The sequence below is a fragment of the Mobula birostris genome, chromosome 11 (assembly GCF_030028105.1).
Source record: "Mobula birostris isolate sMobBir1 chromosome 11, sMobBir1.hap1, whole genome shotgun sequence".
In the NCBI taxonomy this organism is placed as follows: Eukaryota; Metazoa; Chordata; class Chondrichthyes; order Myliobatiformes; family Myliobatidae; genus Mobula; species Mobula birostris.
This window is the reverse complement of record NC_092380.1, coordinates 11,547,698-11,556,761: the sequence shown is the minus strand read 5'-3', so window position 1 is coordinate 11,556,761 and position 9,064 is coordinate 11,547,698.

Below are 9,064 nucleotides of genomic sequence, written 5' to 3'. Positions count from 1 at the left end.
TACCTCTTCTTGTTTCTGCCATTGGGGAGAAGGAACAGGAGCTTTAAGATTCTCGCAATGTTTTAGGAACAGCTTCTTCCCCTCCGTCATCAGATTTCTGAACCCATGAATACTACCTCGTTATCCATCTTTTGCACAATTCGTTTATTTTGTGACTTATAGTATTTTTTTATGTCTTGCGTTGCACCACTGCTGCAAAACGACAAATTCTCACGACTTATGTAGGTGATAACAACCCTGACTGTGATTCTGAGAAGGACGTCTCACAGATTGCCCTCATCGTAACAGTTCTCCTGTGCCCACTGCTGGTCAGTAGTGGAATAACATTTGCCCAAGGCAAATCCTGGGGATTTGGTAAAAATGTTCAAAAGTTCAAAGTAAATTTATTATCAAAGTACATATATATTACAATATGCTACCCTGATACATTTTCTTGCAGGCATTCACAGTAAATAAACAGTAAACACCTGAACCCGAAGGGGACCAATATCCTGGCGGGTAAATTTAATAGAGCTGTTAGGGAGGGTTTAAACTAATTTGGCAGGGGGATGGGAACTGGAATGATAGTGTGGAGGAAGGGGAAAACAGAAATAAATCTAAGATAGTGAGCAGTAAAGATGTCAGGAAAGACAGGCTGGTGACGGGGCAAATGTGTAGCCATTGGGATGAGTTGCAGTGAAATCAAAGCGAAAAGTACCAAATACTGGTCTTAAGGTGTTATACTTCAATGCACGCAGCATAAGGAATAAGGTGGATGATCTTGTAGTACAGGTACAGATTGGCAGGTATGATATTGTGGCCATCACTGAGACCTGGCTAAAGGATGCATGTCCCTGGGAGCTGAACGTCCAAGGTTACACGGTGTATCAGAAGGATAGGAAGGTAGGCAGAGGGGGAGGCGTGGCTTTACTGGTAAGAAATGATATTAAATCATTAGAAAGAGGTGATATAGGATCGGAAGGTGCAGAATCTTTATGGGTTGAGCTAAGGAATAGCAGGGGTAAAAGAACCCTGATGGCAGTTATTTATAGGCCTCCAAACAGCTGCAGGGATGTGGACTACAAATTACAACTGAAAATAGAAAAGGCTTGTCAGAAGGGCAGTGTTATGATAATTGTGGGGGACCTTAACATGCGAATGGATTGGGAAAATCAGGTCGGCACTGGATCTCAAGAGAGAGAATTTGTAGAATGTCTGCGAGATGGCTTTTTAGAACAGCTTGTTGTTGAGCCCACTAGGGGATAGGCTGTACTGGATTGGGTATTGTGTAATGAACCGGAGGTGATTAGAGAGATTGAGGTGAAGGAACCCTTAGGAGGCAGTGATCATAACATGATTGAGTTCACTGTGAAATTTGAAAAAGAGAAGCCGAAATCTGATGTGTCGGTATTTCAGTGGAGTAAAGGAAATTACAGTGGCATGAGAGAGGAACTGGCCAAAGTTGACTGGAAAGGGACACTGGCGGGAAGGACGGCAGAGCAGCAGTGGCTGGAGTTTATGCGAGAAGTGAGGAAGGTGCAAGACAGATATATTCCAAAAAAGAAATTTTCGAGTGGAAAAAGGATGCAATCATGGCTGACAAGAGAAGTCAAAGCCAAAGTTAAAGCAAAGGAGAGGGCATACAAGGAAGCAAAAATTAGTGGGAAGACAGAGGATTGGGAAGTTTTTAAAAGCTTACAAAAGAAAACTAAGAAGGTCATTAAGAGGGAAAAGATTAACTATGAAAGGAAGCTAGCAAATAATATCAAAGTGGATACTAAAAGCTTTTTCAAGTACATAAAGAGTAAAAGACAGGTGAGAGTAGATATAGGACAGATAGAAAATGATACTGGAGAAATTGTAATGGGAGATGAGGAGATGGCAGAGGAACTGAACGAGTATTTTGCATCAGCCTTCACTGAGGAAGACACTCAAGGGTGGCAGGGAAGAGAAATGTGTGCAGCTACAATTACGACAGAGAAGGTACTCAGGAAGCTGAATAGTCTAAAGGTAGATAAATCTCCCGGACCAGATGGAATGCACCCGCGTGTTCTGAAGGAAGTAGCTGTGGAGATTGCGGAGGCATTAGCGATGATCTTTCAAAAGTCGATAGATTCTGGCATGGTTCCGGAGCATTGGAAGATTGCAAATGTCACCCCGCTATTTAAGAAGGGGGCAAGAAAGCAAAAAGGAAATTATAGACCTGTTAGCTTGACATCGGTGGTTGGGAAGTTGTTGGAGTCGATTGTCAAGGATGAGGTTACAGAGTACCTGGAGGCATATGACAAGATAGGCAGAACTCAGCATGGATTCCTTAAAGGAAAATCCTGCCTGACAAACCTATTACAATTTTTTGAGGAAATTACAAGTAGGCTAGACAAAGGAGATGCAGTGGATGTTGTATATTTGCATTTTCAGAAGGCCTTTGACAAGGTGCCACACACGAGGCTACTTAACAAGATAAGAGCCCATGGAATTACGGGAAAGTTACATATGTGGATAGAGTGTTGGCTGATTGGCAAGAAACAGAGAGTGGAAATAAAGGAATCCTGTTCTGGTTGGCTGCTGGTTACCAGTGGTGTTCCACAGGGGTCCGTGTTGGGGCTGCTTCTTTTTACATTGTACATCAACGATTTGGATTATGGAATAGATAGCTTTGTGGCTAAGATTGCTGACGATAGGAAGATAGGTGGAGGGGCCGGTAGTGCTGAGGAAATGGAGAGTCTGCAGAGAGACTTGAATAGATTGGAAGAATGGGCAAAGAAGTGGCAAATGAAATACAATGTTGGAAAGTGTATGGTTATGCACTTTGGCAGAAGAAATAAACGGGCAGATTATTATTTAAGTGGGGAAAGAATTCAAACTTCTGAGATGTAATGGGACTTGGGAGTCCTCGTGCAGGATACCCTTAAGGTTAACCTCCAGGTTGGGTCAGTGGTGAAGAAGGCAAATACAATGTTGGCATTCATTTCTAGAGGAATAGAGTATAGGAGCAGGGATGTGATGTTGAGGCTCTATAAGGCGCTGGTGAGACCTCACTTGGAGTACTGCGGGCAGTTTTGGTCTCCTTATTTAAGAAAGGATGTGCTGACATTGGAAAGGGTACAGAGAAGATCCACTAGAATGATTCTGGGAATGAGAGGGTTAACATATGAGGAACGTTTGTCCACTCTTGGACTGTATTCCTTGGAGTTTAGAAGAATGAGGGAGACCTTATAGAAACATTTTGAATATTGAAAGGCATGGACAGAGTGGATGTGGCAAAGTTGTTTCCCATGATGGGGGAGTCTAGTATGAGAGGGCATGACTTAAGGATTGAAGGGCGCCCATTCAGAACAGAAATGCGAAGAAATTTTTTTAGTCAGAGGGTGGTGAATCTATGGAATTTGTTGCCACGGGCAGCAGTGGAGGCCAAGTCATTGGGTGTATTTAAGGCAGAGATTGATAGGTATCTGAGTAGCCAGGGCATCAAAGGTTATGGTGAAAAGGCGGGGGAGTGGGACTAAATGGGAGAATGGATCAGCTCATGATAAAATGGCGGAGCAGACTCGATGGGCTGAATGTCTGACTTCTGCTCCTTTGTCTTATGGTCTTATGAAGCAAATACAAGAAATGCAATAGCATCAATGTAAGTCCACCTTCAGCAGGATGTTCAAACAATCAATATGCAAACGACAACAAACAGTGCAAATACAAAAAATTAATAATAATAATAATAATAATAATAATACTGACCCAACAAATTGACCCCATGTACCAAAACAAAACATGTAATCAAAATTTGCAAAAATTGTTAATACTCTCGACAATATAAATATGCCACAATATTTGGGAAAACTTGAAACATTTGAAGAACTACACACAGTAACATACAGTACAGCACTAATGGCAATGCAGTGCAATGGCTCCAAAATAGAGGCACTCATTAATAGAAACCCAAAACTGAGTAATGAAATGAGAATACTGAAATGACAGAAGAAACAAAAGTGTAACCTTAAGAGCAGAAATAGCCCACCTAGTGAAGTATAAAATGGATAACATAAGCAAGAAAGTTCAGAGAAAAGCTGAGGAAATACCAAGCAAATATCAGGTCCATACAATATATGATGAAGCTAACAAAAGCATTGTAGAATTCATAGATACACTAAACAAAAGCTTGGTGCATACAAAGTCAGACAAAATAGATACACGAAATGTGCCAGATGAAGAAAATGGAGCTATCAGTTCAGGAACAATGATACACATGTATGCAGGACTTTGAAACTAAATTCAACTCACCAAAATGTCATCAACCTTTAGCACAGGATTACCAGCAAACACAGAGATAATGAACTTCTGGTCGAATATCTGGTCAAACAGGGTGAAGCACAATCAAGAAACAAACTGGATTAGGGAGGAAAAAGAACACACTCACACAATTAAAGACATGCAAGCACCTGAAATTACAATGGATATTCTAAAAGTGATTATGAAAAATACCCACAACTGGAAAGGTACTGACAGTGATAATATTCATAATTATTGGTATAAAAATGTACCTGCCTTCATCTATACCTATTAATACATATCAACAATTTTCTTAAAATCCTGAAAAAGTGCCCTGATCTTACCTTTTGGAAAAATCACAGAAGATCCATCAAAATATCTTCCTATTACTTGTTTACAAACTATATATAAAATTGTAACATTACGCATCCCGCAACTAATCACCACTCACTTAGATAGCCTCAATATACTTACAGAAGAGCAGAAAGGATGCCGTAAAGGTATGAAAGGATGGATGTAAAGAACAACCGATAATAGATTCTGTAATTCTAAACCAAGCCTGGCGAGAAAGGAGAAATCTTTCATGTTGCTATATTGACTACCAAAAAGCACTTGATTCTATCCCATGTTCAATTAATAGAAGCTCTTAATATGTATAAGACCATAAGATATAGGAGCAGAAATAGGCCATTTGGCCCGTCGAGACTGTTCTGCCATTTCATCACAGCTGATCCATTTTCCTCCTCAACCCCATTTTGACATATTCAAAGATTCCACATAGACCCTCCATTTTTCAAACATCCATGTGCCTATCTAAAAGTCTCTTAAGTGTCTCTAATCCGCCTGTACCCAGCACCTCATCACTGTGTTCAACGCACTTACCACTCTGTGTAAAAAATCTACTTCTGACACTCTCTCTATAAATTCCTCTAGTCATCTTTAAGTTATTCCCTGTTGTATTACCCATTGCCGCCCTTGGAAAAAGGTGCTAGCTGCCCACTCTATCTATGCCTCTTACCATCTTATATACCTCTATCAAATCATCTCTCATTGCACTTCGCTCCAAAGATAAAAGCCCCAGCTCGCTCAACCTCTCCTCACAAAACATGCTCTCTAATCCAGGCAGCATCATCCTGGTAAATCTCCTCTGCACCCTCTTTAAGGCCTCCACATCCTTCCCATAATGAGGTGACCAGAACTGAACACAATATCTGAAGTGTGGTCTAACCAGGGTTTTATCGAGCTGCAACGTTACCTTGTGGCTCGAGCTCAATCCCCGCACTTAATAAAGACCAACACACTTACATGGGGTTCTGGACTTCAGTGGCAACCTCGAGGAATCTATGGCCGTAGACCCCAAGATCCCTTTGTTCCTCCATACTGCCATTGATCTTGTACTCTCCCTTCAAGTTCGACCTTCCAAAGTGAATCACACATTAATGGACTGAACTCCATCTGCCACTCCTCAGCTCAGATTTGCAGCTTTTCAATGTCCGGCTGTAACCTTCAACAAACTTCCACACTGTCCGCAACACAACCAACTTTTGTGTCATCTGCAGACCTACTAACCCACCCTTCTACTTCCTATCTAAGTCATTTATAAAAATCACAAAGACCAGGAGTTCCAGAGCAGATACCTGTGGAACTCTCCTAGTCATGGACTTCCAGGCAGAATACATTCCATCTACTACCACCATCTGTCTTCTGTGGACAAGCCAATCCTGAATCCATGCAGCCAAGTGTCCTAGGATCCCATGCCTCCTGACTTTCTGAATGAGCCTACCATGAGGAAACTTATGAATGCCTTACTAAAATCCATATACACCACATCCACTGCTCTACCTTCATCAGTTTGTTTTGTTACATCCTTGAAAAGTTCTCTCAGGCCTGTGAGGCATGACCTATCCCTCACAAAGCCATGCTGACTGTCCCTAATCGGAACACATTTCTCCACATGCTTGTAAACCCAGTCTCTAAGAATCCTTTCCAACAGTTGTCCACCAATGATGTAAGACTTATTGGTCTATAATTCCCAGGATGATCTAAAGAAGAGTCAATGAATATTAGGGAAGCTGAAGTCCCCCATTTCAACAACCCTGTCTCTTTCCTCATTTCCTGTAGTAACTTAGGGTATATTCCATTCAGTCCCAGGAACTTATTTATCCAAATGTTTTCAAAAATTTTCAGCACATCCTATTTCTTAATGTTGACATGTTCCGGCATATCATCATGTTTTATGCTGACCTGACATTCATCAATGTCCTCTCAATGGCGAATACTGGTGACTAGCCTCCCCTACTCCCTCCAACTTCAGTCCCAGATTTCCTCTTTCATCCTTGGTCAGTCCTTCCCTCACTCTAGTCATCCTCCTGTTCTTCATGTATGTGTACAACACCTTGAGGGTTTTCTTTAATCTTACTCACCAATGTCTTCTCATGTCCCCTTCTAGCTCTCCTAAGTCCATATTTAAGCTCCTTTCTGGCTACTTTATAACTCTCAAGTCCCATCTCATCCTTGCTTCCTAAACCTTAACCTTCCTTCTTCCTCTTGACTAAATGTTCCTCTTCTCTTGTCATCCACAGTTCCTTCACCCTACCATCCTTTCCCGTGCCAATAGGACAAATCTATCTAGAAGCCATTCAAGTGGTCCCTAAACAACCTGGAAATTTCTGTTGTGCATTTCCCTGAGAACATCTGTTCCCAATTTACGCTCCCGAGTTCCTGCCTAATAGCATCATAATTCACCTTCCTACAATTAAATACCTTCCCAAATGTCTGCACCTATCCCTGTCCACGGCTATGCTACAGTTCAGGGTGTTGTGGTCTCTTTCTCCAAAATGCTCACCTACTGAGAGATCCGATACCTGACCATGTTCATTGCCCTACACCAGATCCTGCATGGCCGCTTCTATGGTTGACATGTCCAGTATTGTGGCTGAAATCCTTCCTTACACTCTGAACAATTTCTGCCCCATCTAAAGAAATGTCAGTCAACATCAGGGAAGTGTTTCAACAACCCTGTTAATTTTGCACCTTTCCAAAATCTTCTTCCCGATCTGTTCCTTGGTGTTTTTGTTTCTATTGGGGAGTCTATAGCATACTCCCAGCAAAGTGATTGCTCCCTTCCTGTTTTTGTCTTCCACTCACACTGACTCAATCCTCCCTTTCTGCAGCTGTGATACTGTCCCTGATCAGCAATGCCATTCTCCTGTCTCTTTTACCTCCCTCCCTGTCGCCTTTGAAACTTCTAAACCTCGGAAGTTCCAACATCCATTCCTGCCCCTGCAGGACAGCCAAGTCTCTAATGGCTACAAAATCGTAGCTTCAAGTACTGATCCAAGCTGTAATATTATTGCCTTTGTTGCTGATACTTCTCACGTTAATCTATACACATTTCAACCCATCCAACTGACTGCACTTATGCTTTACCCACTGCCTATCCCTCTTCACATGTGTCTCTCTACACATTGCATCTATCTTTATACCAACTGATTCATCATCTGACTTATCAGTCTGCTTCCCACCTGCCTAGCAACCTAGCTTAAGCACTCCCCTGACAGTTCTAGCAAACCTGCCTGCAAGGACACTGCTCTCTCTTGGCGTCATGTGTAACCCGTCCCTTTGTACAGGCCACACTTTCCCCAGAAGAGATCTCAATGATCCACAAATCATAAACTTACGCCCTGCACCAAGTCTTCAGCCGTGCATTCATCTGCCAAATCATCCTCTTCTAACTCTCATGGGCAGCAATCTAGAGATGACTACTTTTGTGGTACTGCTTTCTGGTTGCCTGCCTAGCTCCCTATATTCACCCTTCTGGACCTCATCCGTTTTCCTACCTACAGTATGTTGTTGGTACCAATATGTGCCATGACTTCTGTCTGCTCTCCTTCCCCCTTAAAAATGCTGAGGACCTGATCTGTGACTTTCCTGACCTTTGCACCTGGGAGGCAACATACCTTCCAGAGTCTCTTTCATGCCCACAGAATCTTCTGTCTCTTCTCCTAACTATTGCATTCCTCATCCCCAATCTCCTCTTCTCCCACCCCCCCCCCACTTCCCTTCTGAGCCACAGAATCAGGCTCAGTGCCACAGACCTGTTTGCTGTGGCTTTCCACTAGTAGGTCATTCCTCCAACAGTATTAATGAAGGGGAAGGTATATTTATATATTTACATACTCAAACACACACACACACACACACAAACACACAGTGGATTCCGGTTCATTGGGACACGTTGGGGCCAGTATATTTTGGCCCAATTAAGTGGCTGCCCAGATTAGCTGAAGTTCCATGGAAATAGTTAAAAAGGTATAAAAATAGACAAACCACCATTTAGCTGAGTCACAAATTATGTATTAGTTCCTAATAGAGATTGATGGTATGCTAATATTTATCGATGATGTTCTTTTGATTGACTGCAAACAAACAAAGTCAGTGCAGACATGCTTTAGATGATGGCATTCTCCAAATCTTCACTTTCACCGTCACATTCAAGATGATTTTTGATGCCCTCAAATTCTTCATAGTGCCTAACTTGTTGAAGTAGTAAAATTGTTTCATTTTCACTCCCAGCCATGTCCGGGATCTTCAGGCCTCAATGCTTGAAACTGCAGGGAGCAAAACAGTTCTGAGTTGTCTTACTGCTTATTTCTCGCCAACTATCAGTGAGAAAAATCACTGCTTTTTGAACACAAACACACGCAACTGATGCTATTTACAAACTGTTCACTTTAAGCATGGTGTCGAGTCTAACGGCCATACAAGTGCATATAGCTGGTGCTTATTAGAAACTGTTTGGCAGCAGTTTCCTGTTCCA